General features: G+C 40.7%; 1 protein-coding gene across 10 annotated transcripts in view; it reads right to left on the bottom strand.

Annotated features, from left to right (window-relative positions):
* The window catches only part of Ppfibp1 (PPFIA binding protein 1), a 153,361-nt gene that overhangs the window by 88,371 nt on the left and 51,409 nt on the right, over positions 1 to 13,581 (bottom strand). The window lies entirely within an intron of this gene.

The following is a 13,581-nucleotide window of genomic DNA, read 5'->3' as shown; positions in this document are numbered from 1 at the left end:
TCCTGCCACGGTGGGAGGCTAGTGGGATATATACTGCCTTCTGGAAATGAGGGTATGAGTTAATGAAGAATGAGTAAAACACATATAAAATAGACAAAATGGAGCAAAATACAGCAAAAAGAAGCGGGGAGGGATACTATTTAGGAAGCAAAATACTACCTAAGTTTTCTAAGAATGAGTTCAGCCTTCTGAATTCAAAACAAGTATATTTTCAGCCCAAGTCAAAGTAATTTGCTGGGATAAGACACAGATAACAGAGATCTGTAATTATTGAGGGGAAAACACAAAACAAAACAAACAACTGGGGATTACTGGGCAGGAGTTACCATTTTCAGTAGGTCTATGCCTCACCTATACAGAAGAACAAGACCACTTCTTTAATAAGATTTCTGGTTTCCTTGTACTCCTTCTAACCTCTGGAATTATGTAGCATGTCATATACCAGAAATAAGACAATGAATTCAGCAATAAGAAATATTCTAGCATTCCTCATCCATTTTAGTCCACTATGCTAAGTCCAACTAAAGCAGGTCCTCAGTGCCAAATATATGGGGAAGGGGTGGGTCTGGTCACTGCAAGTAACAAAAAGAATAAGCATGAACAGCAAGTAGTCATTGGAAAAAAAAAGTTTGGCTGAAGCCTCAAGTCTCCTGTAGAGTTACTATAATTTTCAGGAACATGTTAATCTCATTAATCAATAGATTTTATGATCTATTACCTTATGACTGAAAACTAAAACCATTCCTTTGAGTGTGTCTCAACCTTGAAATGAAGGCTCAGTTGCTCAAATTGGGAGGGGGGTATAACTTACGCAATCATATTCTAGAATTCATAATACTTTAATAATCTTGAATATAGCATAAAAATTGATCAAACTTAAAAGTTATTCAGCTCTCTGCAAACACAAGCATGCCATGTTAATTTGGTCATATTACAGTAATCACCTATGAAAAGAACCCCAGTAAGGTGTGTGGGGTGATCTGTCAATAAATAAGGGCAAAATCTTTTTTTCAAGACTTTAAGAATAGAATGCAAATTCATGGTTCAAGAGTAGGCGTGAGTTCAAAGCTATTTAGACACAAGAACATCTTCCAGGCATGCTGGCAGACACCTTTAGTCCCAGCACTTGGGAGGCAGAGGCAGGCAGATCTCTGTGAATTTGAGGCTACCTGGTCTACATATCCAGTTCCAGGACAGCCAGTTACATAGAGAGACTCTTTTTCAAACTCCCCCAAAAGATATAAGAATAAAAATGAAGCCAATGCTAACTGAATACCTAGAGAATGCGAAAGCTCTAGCTTCAATATTAAAGATAGATATTGTTAGGAAGGATAATCAATTTGTTCAAAAGCATACTGTTTCATTATGAACTGCAAGTGAAGAATTTACATAGCACATGTATCTAATTCCAGGATGACAGGTGGGTTTTATGTTGCACTGCTTGCCATGAGTTTTTTCCTGTTACCCCCCTAAGTCCCCAGCAAATAGAACAATGGTCAGCTTTCAGAAGAAACAAAATCCCCATCAGATAACACTGCTGAATGAATGAGCCCATCTTCATCCAATGGGTGCAAAAGCCCTTGGGTAAATTCCCTAGAAGATGATTAGCCTAGATCAAGAAGTCCCCTTGCTAAACAATTTCCGTCTTACCCTATCTTTCAAACGAAACTCGTGGATTTAATGCCATTTTATTTCAGTATAATACACTTGATAAAGAAACTACTTCTGAGACACTTAGGGCATTTCTCCAGTTTTGAGGCTTTGGAAAGAAAACTAATTTCATTAACATCCTCTGTTCAGAAGGGAATCAAAATGGTGATCAACTTGCATTCTCGTCTACCTCAATATCCACATTTTAAGCTAAAAAAATCTTCTAAAATAAAAAGAGCAGTCTCCCTCTCTCTCTCTCTCTCTCTCTCTCTCTCTCTCTCTCTCTCTCTCTCTCTCTCACACACACACACACACACACACACACACACACACACACACATCCCTATAAAACTTTCCCATAAGCCTACTCTCACAGAAAAGGAGATAGCACACCAGGTGTCCCAGAGGTTAGTTCCATCTGCTTAGTCTTTGGGGTCTTAGTTTTCCCTAATAGGGTATGGGATGAGAAACACTTTTTAGCATTAAAGAGGCATCAGAAATTCCATTTGTATCATATTGCAATATAGCAATTTCACTCACTTAAGAATCAGAAATAGACACTAAAGCAAAGGGCTGTCAGGGAAGAGTATACGCGAGTGGTCCAAGAGTCACCCTCAAGTGGAAAACCACCTGTTGGCATCATACACCTTCAAGAGAAGCAGTGTAGACTGGCAAGCAATGTTAAACCTGAATATTACCACAAGAACGGCAACAGTCAAATCAATCGTAGGTTATAAAAGTTCTACTAGACAACTTTCTGGAAGTAAACATGTTAGCATCACAAAACTCTGTGTGTGTGTGTGTGTGTGTGTGTGTGTGTGTGTGTGTGTGTTTAATTTTTTAATTTAAAAAGGCAGAGAGACATGACAGGTCATAATGGAGACTACAGAAACATGAAGGCCAACTGCTATTCTTGATCTCTGACTGAATCCTTGATTAAATCCACAAAGCTAAACAAAACTTAGGTAGAGGGTGTTTTCAAAACACCTAGGAAAAACCTAAATGTGGACAGTATATAATATGATTGAGTAGTTGTATTAATCAGGGTTCCCTAGAGTTACAGAACTTATAGGGGGAATTGTATTTATTCTCTAATATATATAATGAATGGCTTACAGGCTGTGGTCCAGCTAATCCAACAATGGCTGTCTACTAATGGAAGGTCCAAGAATCCAGTACTTGGTCAGTCCACAAGGCTGGATGTCTCAGCTGGTCTTCAGTATATAGTGGAATCCTAAAGAAGTAGGCTCTATGCCGGTGAAGGAATGGACTTGCCAACAAGAGCGAGAGAAGCAGCAAAGAGCAAGCTTCCTTCTTCCATGCCCCACCTCACAAAGATCTGGGTTAAAGGTGGATCTTCCTACCTCAAAAGATTCAGATTAAAAGTGGGTCTTCCCACTTCAGATGATTTAATTAAGAAAAAAATCCTTCACAGGTGTACTGAACTGCATGGGTTTTAGTTAATTCCAGGTATAGTCAAGTTGACAACCAAAATAGCCATCTTAGTATTTATCAACAGATGACATGATTGAATTTTTATTGTATAATAACATTAAGGCTACATAAGGCTTTGATTCTTTAAAAATAAGAAAATAAGAAAGCAAAGACCAAGAAAACATAAAGAAAAATAAACTCTAAGAAGTAGGAATCCAGCTCTCTCCTTCTAACATAACATTTTTATGACACAATATCTTAGCCACATACACATTTAAAACTAATATTTAAAGTACTGGAACAAGATATTAACTTGCTGAGGTTATATAAATGGGGCAGCTCTTTAGACTCCCTCATTCATCCTGGGACCTGTCTTAAATTCCTTGTCTCTAAGGAATTTCCAGTCTCACGCAAGTTAGGGAATATCCAATTTGTAATTGTAGCACACAAGCTGTTCTAGTTGAGAGCAGAAGAGCATCAAAGCATTCTCCTAAAACAAGATCTCAGCTTACTTAGCTTTGTTGGGATTAGAAGAATAATTTTTGCTAATTAGAGGCAAGTTCCCTGCCATTTCAATGACTTCAAATTTCAAGGACTTGCCATCTGGTCTACCCTGGAAAGTAATCACTGCATGTATATCTGTCCCTCACCAGGAACAGCCTGGTGTTCAGGTCTAAGAGTTCCCACAGATTGTTTGGACGTTTCCTTTTCTTCTGAGCAGTAAGTACAACATCAAAAGCAGAGGCCAAGTCCTTAGATGGGGAACTGTGCACACTGGAGACTGCACAGCTAAAGCTTAGGGCCTATATTAAACAAATGTGCACACCAGCATACATAGAACACTCTGCAAGCAGCTTAGAACACCTAAAAACTAATCCCAAGTTAGAGAATAGAGTTATTAAAACTTCCTGGCTTTGGCTCCAGGTCCTCTTCACTTGCTGTGAATTCTGAGGAAGTTACTTGACATCTCTGTGCTTTCTGTTTCTTCATCTATAAACTGTAACACTAAAAGCACCGGCCTTAAAAAAGAAGCTGTAATGAATACTTAGTCTAAGTACTAATGGCACATATATTTACAGAGTTTAGAAGCTGCTAACTACTGTCACATAACACCCTTATTCTAAGAAATCTGTCATATCTGCTGGTGGCCAGAGAAGAAAATTCAAGTGAAATGGCACCTTGTTTCCCCACAGTCCCTCCCAGTACACTTTGTTACTATGGTCTCGGACCTGTGGCCAGAGCCTCACAGCACACAGTTCTATGAGCTCCTGCCTCAGGGCCTTGGCTCATGCTACTTCCGCTATCAGGAACTGCCCTTAACTTTGTCTCGTCTTCAGTCTACCTTGCTTCTCTGTTCTCCAAATGTACCCTTCAATGCTCACGCTAAACTCAAGTTATGCTACAGAACAGAGCAGGTGTGGGGCACAATCCCACCTCATGTCTTTAAAGCATTTGTTTTTTTGTCATCACAATGCACATTTTACCCTTTCTTGTAGAAATCACAACAGAAACACATGTCCATATCTTTCTCTCAAGCAGACAAAGGCTCTGTGTTCTGCTTATCTCTGCATGCTCCAAAGCCCCTGACCCAGTTTCTCATACAGAGGCTCCATGATAAACCTTTGGTGAAATGAATGGTTAATCTGCAGGAAACAATTTAAGTAAGATAAGATCTGGGATGGAATGTCATTTCCTTTCACAACCTTTAGCTAGCTTCTAGGGGGGGACTGCATCTGTGTTTCAACCACATGACCTGTATAGCTGGACTATTGCGGGAGGGTGATTCACGCCCTACAACTGGGGTCACTTTACTCACATGTCTTACTAACATTTTGCAACCCAAAACTACTACTCTAGGTGCTTTCAGAATCGTTCCAGTTGGGGGAGGTGGGGCATCTGGGCATCACTGATTGCCCACATGTATATCCAGGCTATGGAGGCTCTGCCTTTTGGTTCAGCTTTGTCCTCATGCTGTGAGGTGTATCATGAAGTTGTTCACACTGGTATGCTTTTCATTGAAGATTTTACTGTTTCAAAGCACCAAGTTTGATGCTGAAAGGCTGCCTGATATCCCTAAGTCAGGAAAGTTGAGAAAACAAAGGGACAAACAATATGCATTTAACCAAGCTTTGTGCAGGCTTGTGTCAGAATGCACTTGGCCGTGTACTCAATGTTAATGATTCAACTATTAAATAGTATCTAAACAGAAACACATAAAACAAGGTTAAGTCCTAACTGGTTGACAAAAATACTGTGACCAGAGGCTGGCAGGAAATTAACCCTGTAGTTCCTCAAAAGAAAAATACCAAGTTAGTTCTGATTCATGCCAGCTTTATAGAGAATAACTTCCTAAGGTGACAAAAGACAAGAATCACTAACTACATCAGGTCTGGAGAGCAGAACCTCACCTCCCAAGATTAGGCCAGGCCACAGATTGAGAAACAACACCAGCCCTTATTCACAGCCTTCAAAGGAGAGCTTGCTGTTTTCCAGGCCATGTGGCCAAGGGTGCTGTGGGCTGGGGGTGTGCTGTTTTCTCTTGTGAGAAGGCTCATGATTGGAGGCCTGCCACTCTTATCATTTCCTGCTTGGTGCTCTGGTGCCAACTTTTCCCAACCTCAGAGAGGCCCAAGTGAGTGAAAGGCCACTGATAAAACCAATACAGAACATAGTAAGGACCCAGCTTGTCACAAATGCACCATCCTAGCAGGATCTGCCATTCTGCATGCCAGGAGACCCTGGCATGTATCCCAAGGTCCACAGAATAAACAAAGTCATTAAAAATAATTGGCCAAGGAGCTAAAGAGGACTCAGGTTCAATTTCTAGCATCCACAGGGTAGCCCACAACCATCTGTAACTCCAGTTCCAGGGTATCCAAAACCTTCATCTGACCTACAAGGGTACAGGCACATATGTGGTATGCATACTTATATACACACAGGCAAAACACACATACACATGAAATAAAAATACATCTTTAAAAAAAATTAAAGATAATTGGCCAAGCAGGCAACATGGTACAAACTTGTAATCCCAGCAAAGAAGAAAGCTGAGGATAGAAATTTGTGAGGCCAGCCTGGGCTACACAGTGAGTCTCTGTCTCAAAACCCAAAAAATAAAAGACCTCAGCTGAGGTTTTATTCTATTTCTTAGATGATATTATTATACTAATAGTTTTATTAGTTATATAGATAATTTTTAATATATAATTTTTTCCTTTGCTGCTGGGGACCAAACTGATGGCCTTGTGCATGCCAGGTAAACTTTCTACATCTGGGCTGTACACACAGTCCAGTAACTGGGTGATGTTGTCATTTTCAGATGGGGTCTTATTATATAAGCCAGTCCGGCCCCATACTCACTATCCTCCTGCCTCAGCTTTCCAAGTATTGATTACAGGTGTGTACTACCATGCCTGGCTCCTCTACTACTATTTTTTGCTTGTTAAGAAAGTCCAGATGCATTCCAGTTGCCCATGGCTACGTTTGCCTGGCTTATCCTATAAACTTCCTTCTGTCTCAGAGTATGAGGAGCTACTTGTCTTGTAGCTCAAGGCATACTTCCATCCATGAGTCACTGATAATTGCATTTTTGCACAGTCCTAGATCTGAGTCTTTGTTGAATCCCTTTGCACCTTCTGCCTTTGGCAGCCAGTTCTTACACAATGGATTTTCCTAGGACAAGTCAAAGTCTCACCTGTCTGAGCAAACAATACATTGTACAATTTCCCAAAACTTATGAATAATAAGGCAATTCAAATTCCACCAAGTTATCAAAAAAAAAAAAAAAAAGATCAAAAACCTTAAAGAATGCCTCAGAAGCCACATGACCCTAGGTCAGAGCTAACCTCCTCTAGTAGGAAACAACTTAAATGCCAAGGCACAGGAAGCTGGCTTCCTTGCTTCAGGAATCCTATGCTCAGAACCAGAGGCATTAGTGGAGGGTTCTGCCCCATGTCCTAGCTCTTTCAAAGTCTAATGCTTATTTGTTGAACAAAACCGGCATCCACATGAGGAACTGTTGAAAAGCTTCCAAGCAAGCTGACAGGCCAAGGCAAAGAGGAAGAACAGCTAATCAAAGAACAAGAGTAAAAAAAAGTTAGGTCCAAAGTAAATATAGTACAAAATGCCCAGAATAGCCCAAAAAGACAGCTGATGACCTTTTCTCTAAAATCTAAATATCACAGTGTCAAAAGCCCTAACTATCTAAGGCTGAGCCAGAATTACTACCACAGGAAGGAATAAAGTAAAAACCACATAAACAAGCAAATCTAACAATTTGCATTTTGGTACAAGTGTAAATGAGGAAGACATTATTATACTATAGTTAGCCAGGAATTATACACCACCACCTCAAAGCTGCCATAATTTCTACAGAGATACCGCCTACGACTTGCTGCTTAGAGCCTCCTGGTACTGTGATAGTGGTTCTGAAGTACCACAACTCCTCAACACTGAAGCTCTGGGGTTTCATCAGAAAAGGCTTACAGGCACCAAAAGAACAGTGTAGACCCAGGGGAGAGTCTCCATCCTTTGATCATGATGCACAGACCCTTGAACTACTGCTAAATCACTTACACCTATCTCCCAGTTTTCTACTTCTGAAGCAATGGAATGCCCTGGCTCATTGAAACCCTAGTGTGGGAACCACTTGCCCTCAAAGGAAGGAAGAAGAGAGGGAGAGAGTGAAAAGGAAATTCACAACTAGCAGCCATTACATAGAAAGTATGGTCTTCTAATTAAATAAATAAATGCATGAAGACCTGAAAGGAAATTTCTCTCTCCCTCCTTCTCTCCTATCTCCTGTCCTCCCTCCCTCTCTCCTCTTCCCAGCTCTCAGTTTGTTAAACATGCAAGCTATTTTTTTCTCTGTCTACAGTAATACTCTAGCATACTTATTTCATACAGACAAAAAAGGAATTCCTAATCACTGTTGAAATGTCCAAAGAAACTGAAGATCTAGAAAAGACTCCTACAGCTTTGGCAAGATAAGCATATAGCACTTGAATTTCTCATACTCTAGCCACATCCAAAACTGTTTACTTGAAGAGGTAAAAAGACCAACTAAACTTCCATTTGATTATAAAGAGGAGCCTAGGTGTCTGGTAGGCAAGATCTTAAGTACAGAAAATCTTCTGAATTACACCATGAGAAGTTTCCCATTCTGACCAGGAAAACACCAGGCAGAGCAAGCATTGTGACCAATGTTCAGTTGACACTGTCATCCCAGCAGCATACGTGACATCTCTTTGTATGGGATCAACTGGCTCTGGTTTTAGGATTTTTCTTTCAGATTCTAGAATACCTGTGTAGATTATCCCCAATCCAAAAAATCTATAATCACAAATGATCCAAATCCAAAATTTAGCCACTCTCAAGAAGTTTTAGGTATTGGAACACTTGAGATTTCAGATTAAGGATGTTCAATCTTTAATTTTGTTTTTTGCTATTGTTGTTACTTGTTTGTTTATTTTAGTTTGGTGGTTGTTGGTTTGGTAAAATTAGGTATGCTTGGTCTACACAAAGCAGTCAGGAGACAGGAAATTCAATTCCAAAGAATAAAGAGAGAAAGATTGCAAGGACTATGAAGAAAAGGACACAAAGAACAGAGTCATGGGGTGTGCTTTCCTTGGGGGAGTGACACTATTTCAGAGGCTACACACTGCCTGTTTACAGCAAAGTTCTACATAGAGACACAGGCAGGTCTGTGTGAGTGGAAACCATCCAATCCTATAACCTTTCTTAAACCAATGAAGAGATGGTATAAGTAGACAGGGTCTACCTCATTCTTACACATGGTTCCAGCCATCCCCAAAAGTATACCCAGGTACAACAGGCCACAACTGTCCTCAAGAAAGCAAGAACCAGTGTCATGGAGGAGAGACTAAGGCATTAATTATGCTCTTAGGCAAATAAATGATACTGCATCAATATCCAAGCTGCAAGAATGCTTCCCAGGCCAAACGCACACATGCTACAGGGTTTCAGTGCTTCCCTGTGCTGTTCCTGCTGTCAGGCTCAGACAGACATGTGATTATATGAAAACACAATCTAATACTTATTTGTATATTTTTAAATTCCATGTAATCTAATATTTCAATTTAATTTTTTCTGGAGATGGGGACAAGCTATGTAGTCCAATATAGCCTCAAAAATAGAATCCTCCTGTCTCATCCTCCCAAGTGCTAGGATTTTGACAGACATGCTACACCTACCCCTTAATGTTAATATTTAATTTTATTTTGGGGATTTGTTGTTGTTATTGTTGTCTAAGACAGGGTGGCTCTATGAAGCCCTGGCTGTTCTGGAATTTGCTATGTAGCCTAGGCTAAGTAACTCACAGAGATTCACCTGCCTTTGCCTCCCAAGTGCTAGGATTGAGACATGCACCACTACACCAGGCAATGCTGGTATTTTAAATAATGATCTTAAACACTTGCTTCTAGCTGGGCAGTGGTGGTGCATGCCTTTAATTCCTGCACTTGAGAGGCAGAAACAGGTGGATCTCTGTGAGTTCAAGGCCAGCCTGGGCTACAGAGTGAGTTCCAGCATAGCCAGGACTACTTCACAGAGAAACCCTGTCTCAAAAAAACAAAAAACAACAACAAAACCACTTACTTCTTCAATATTTAAACAACAAAACAAACCCAACATTTACATGGAACGTTCTTAACTGTGTGATTACAATGTGGGAACTGAAAGTTTAAAGACAGACATAAGCCTTTCAGCCATGACAACCCCCCAAAAAAACATGCCTCTCACAAGGGACCTTCTTCATCCCTCAGCACAAGAGGAAAAGAAACACAAGAAGAGCCTCTGTAGAACCCTGATTGCTACTTCATGTATGTGAAGTCCCAAGATGCAATAAAATCACCATGATCATTAGCCCTGCACAAATGGTAGACCTATATGTTAACTGTTCTACTGTCTTCTGTCAGCCTACAGAAAAATGTTCCTTTAGGAGAACACATACTAAAAGCAACCACCCCAATAAACACATTCTGGACATTAAATAAATAAATACAAAGTACATAAACCTAAGTGTAGCTTCCATAATCCATCCAATCACACCATACATGGATATGCAATGACTTTTATATCCATTATTTAATTCAGAAAAAAATATACAAACCCTTTAATGAACAAAGCACATGTGTTGGAGCTGGCTAAAGTAATATCGGTGTGAAATGGACTTACACACACTTATAGAGCCATGCATCACTTACAGTCTATTGGCAAACACAAGTTGCAACATAAGAAAACCCTCTCCCTTACAGTCACAAGAACTTCTAATCCTGGATAGACATGAGAGAGACGCTAACATCAAGAAAAACAAATGTACATACAACTCAGTGTTACATCTAGTGGGGCCACATACTCCACCTCTGCTTCTGTATCAATCTAAACCAAATTCCTGGTTTCTACATAGGAAGAATGGAGGTCACACAATAGAGAAGTGAGAGCTGGAGCTGGAGGCTCACGATCACTGCTCCTTCTGACTCAAGCACCTTGACAAGTTCCCTTCTCACACTAGGATAGTTTGTTAGAACATAAACTCATTGGGGGAATAATCATACTTCAGATGTGCCACAGCTGTTACAGAGGTGGACACCCCTGACTATGGCTGGCTGAAAAGACATCTCAGATTGGCTATTGTATGCAGAGTCAGTCACTCTCTAAGACCCTCACCAAAACCCTTACCCATCAAGACACTACAAAATGTCCAGCAAGAGTTAAGAGTGTGATGCCTTAAATGACAATGTGCAAAATGATCCTGCTTCCCCCTCTGAATTCAGCTCCAATGGTCTCTTGAGCTAATACAAGTAAACAAGTGAATGTATTTCTGATAATACATTATTAACTTCACTATTTGAGCCACTCAGTCCTAACCATGTGGATCTGAGTCCCACATTGGGTGCCACTTATTATGATCAATCCACGTGAGTCTATTAAATGGGTAACAGAATTTTATTAAGATATGAATTGAGGAAATACACTCACGAATACAGAATGGAGTAGACAGCTGAAGTTGTCCTCTGATCTGACTGGGAGTGAATCCACCTCACAGGCAGGAGCAGAGAGAAGCAGCATGTGACCCCTCTCCAACTCCTTATAAGAGGTCACATACAATGGCAGGAAGCACCACCTCCTTTGGGCCCTATAGCCCAAGGTCATGGGCAGAGCAAATACCATTACAAACAAATAAATGGTAGACCCTGTTGAGTGACACACCAAGGACATAGGGAAAAGTGTTTCCCTACATCTTTCCTCTATAGCTTAAGGTTTTGGTTAGCTTCCACATGCTTAGTCTCATCTTTTTTAAAAGATGAAAATTACTATGTTGCATTAAATAGTCAGATAGTTGACATTAGCAACAAGAGTGAGAGTGCACCAAGGATAATGACTACCGTGGCAGTGTGCACACTGGTAACACTTCTGCACTAAACTGAAACAGTAAATTATGATAATATCCCCATTTCACTGTTGAGGAAGCCAACCAAGGTGTCATGGGACAAGAAAAAGTGGAGCTGTGATCTGAAGGCAGAACCCCCTCAAAGCAAAGCTCTATAACGCACATTGGTTATGAAACCTACATTTCCCTAGTTCAGTAATTTTATTCACTTACTTCCTGGCTGAAGATTCATACTTCAGGGACTGTGTTTTAAAGCTTTCTAAAGACAAAAAACAGACCTTGTGAGCTGGTTCACAATGTACTTTCAAAGCTCCTTCTGAGCTCTAGCCAGCTGCGTCAGATCCATTTTCATTTACTCACCTCCCTTATCGGGCCTTACACACCAAATTCCCCTCTGGGATGTCACTTTCCCAGATTCTTGATCTAGTGCACAGAGTATTGTGACAGTTTCTAGGGAGGTCCTGACACATCTCTCTCTAGAATCTCTTTTTCCTCTACAATCCCTTTCTATGCCATACAAACAAAATGTGTCTGTGCCAAGGGACCAGCACATGTACACCAGAGAGGACTTCTACCTGGCTATGCCCCAGAAGACCAATGAAAACATCTGTTCCTGCTGAATATGATGTCAGAGCATCACAGGTAAGTAGGCATATCACTTGGCCACCAAAAGTCAACACCCCTGCTTCCAAAGAAGTCTAGTTTCACATCACTTCACAGAACCTAAACTGCTGAGTGGTCCCTGAATGACAACCTATATCAAAACATAGGCAGAGAAATAATTAAAAGGTCACAACTGAATATTGGGCCTTGAAAGACCATGTTACAGAGAGTTAAGGGATGACTGTCCATGGATCTCTGTAGCCTTGAGATAGCTAACCTCATGGGGTTTGACATAGAGGAAAGAAGAGCACACATCCTCACAAATAGCTTAGCAGTTAAGAGTACATACTGCTCTTGCAGAGGACCTGAGTTGGGTGCCCAGTACCCATATTGGAAGGCTCACAACAGCTTGTAATTCTAACTCTAGGGAATCCAACATTCCCTTCCAACCACCATAGGCACTGTACACACTGCACATACTTCTCCTCGCCCATAGATACAAACAAAATGAAAATGAAAAATAAGGAGCTGGAGAGATGGCTCAGCAGTTAAGAGCACTGACTGCTTTTCCAGAGGACCCAGGTTTGATTCCCAGAACCCACATGTTGGTTTACAACTATCTATACACACAGGTCCAGGGATCCAATACTCTCTTCTGGCCTCCCCAGACACCAGGATCTCAAATTGTGGACAGACATACATGCATGCAAAACACTAATATACACAAAATCTTTTTTAAAAGTCATATGTATATACAGCATTAAAAACAAATTGAATACAACCTAAGTGCCCTGCAACTATACAATTAGATACCTTACCACCAGAGCAAGAAATCAAGAAGGTAAACCACATTTAATAACTGCAGAATTTCACATACATACTGGGCCAAGTGAGCCACACACATAGGAATATACACTGCAGGATTCTAGTCACAGATTTTAAAGGCAAATAAAACTACTCAAAGACACCAGAAGTCAGGACACAGTTATTCTTGGGAATGCAAGCGCCAGAGACCCACAGCACCAGTGATTGTTAATGGAAATGCTGCTTACTCAATGGGTTCACCTGTGACATCATGAGGACATGTGCTTGGTCTCTGTGTATATGAGAAACTTTGAGCCCTCGGAAGGTCAGCTTCTCAAGGCCACAGAGATCCAGGGACAGTCACCTCTTAACTCTAACAGGGAATAATATTTCTCTTTCCTTCCTCCCTCCCTCCCTCTCTCTTCCTTCCTGTCAGGGTTTAGAAGGATCAGAATCACATTTCTATTAAGAACACAACCCAGAAGACACCAGTGTCCTGCTACCACCATGACGGAATGGCATTCTATCACTACTAAGCATATGGCAGTCAAAGTCAGATGATAGTGCTATGTCCACATTCACCATCCGGATAACTAACAGTACACTCTGACTCTCAGCATCCTCCTTCTCTACCTGGTGATGAGGTAACAGGGACAGAGAAGTATTTGGCATAAGGT

Source organism: Onychomys torridus, chromosome 3 (assembly GCF_903995425.1).
Source record: "Onychomys torridus chromosome 3, mOncTor1.1, whole genome shotgun sequence".
NCBI classification, from domain to species: Eukaryota; Metazoa; Chordata; class Mammalia; order Rodentia; family Cricetidae; genus Onychomys; species Onychomys torridus.
This window is presented reverse-complemented; position numbering and strand designations above follow the sequence as displayed.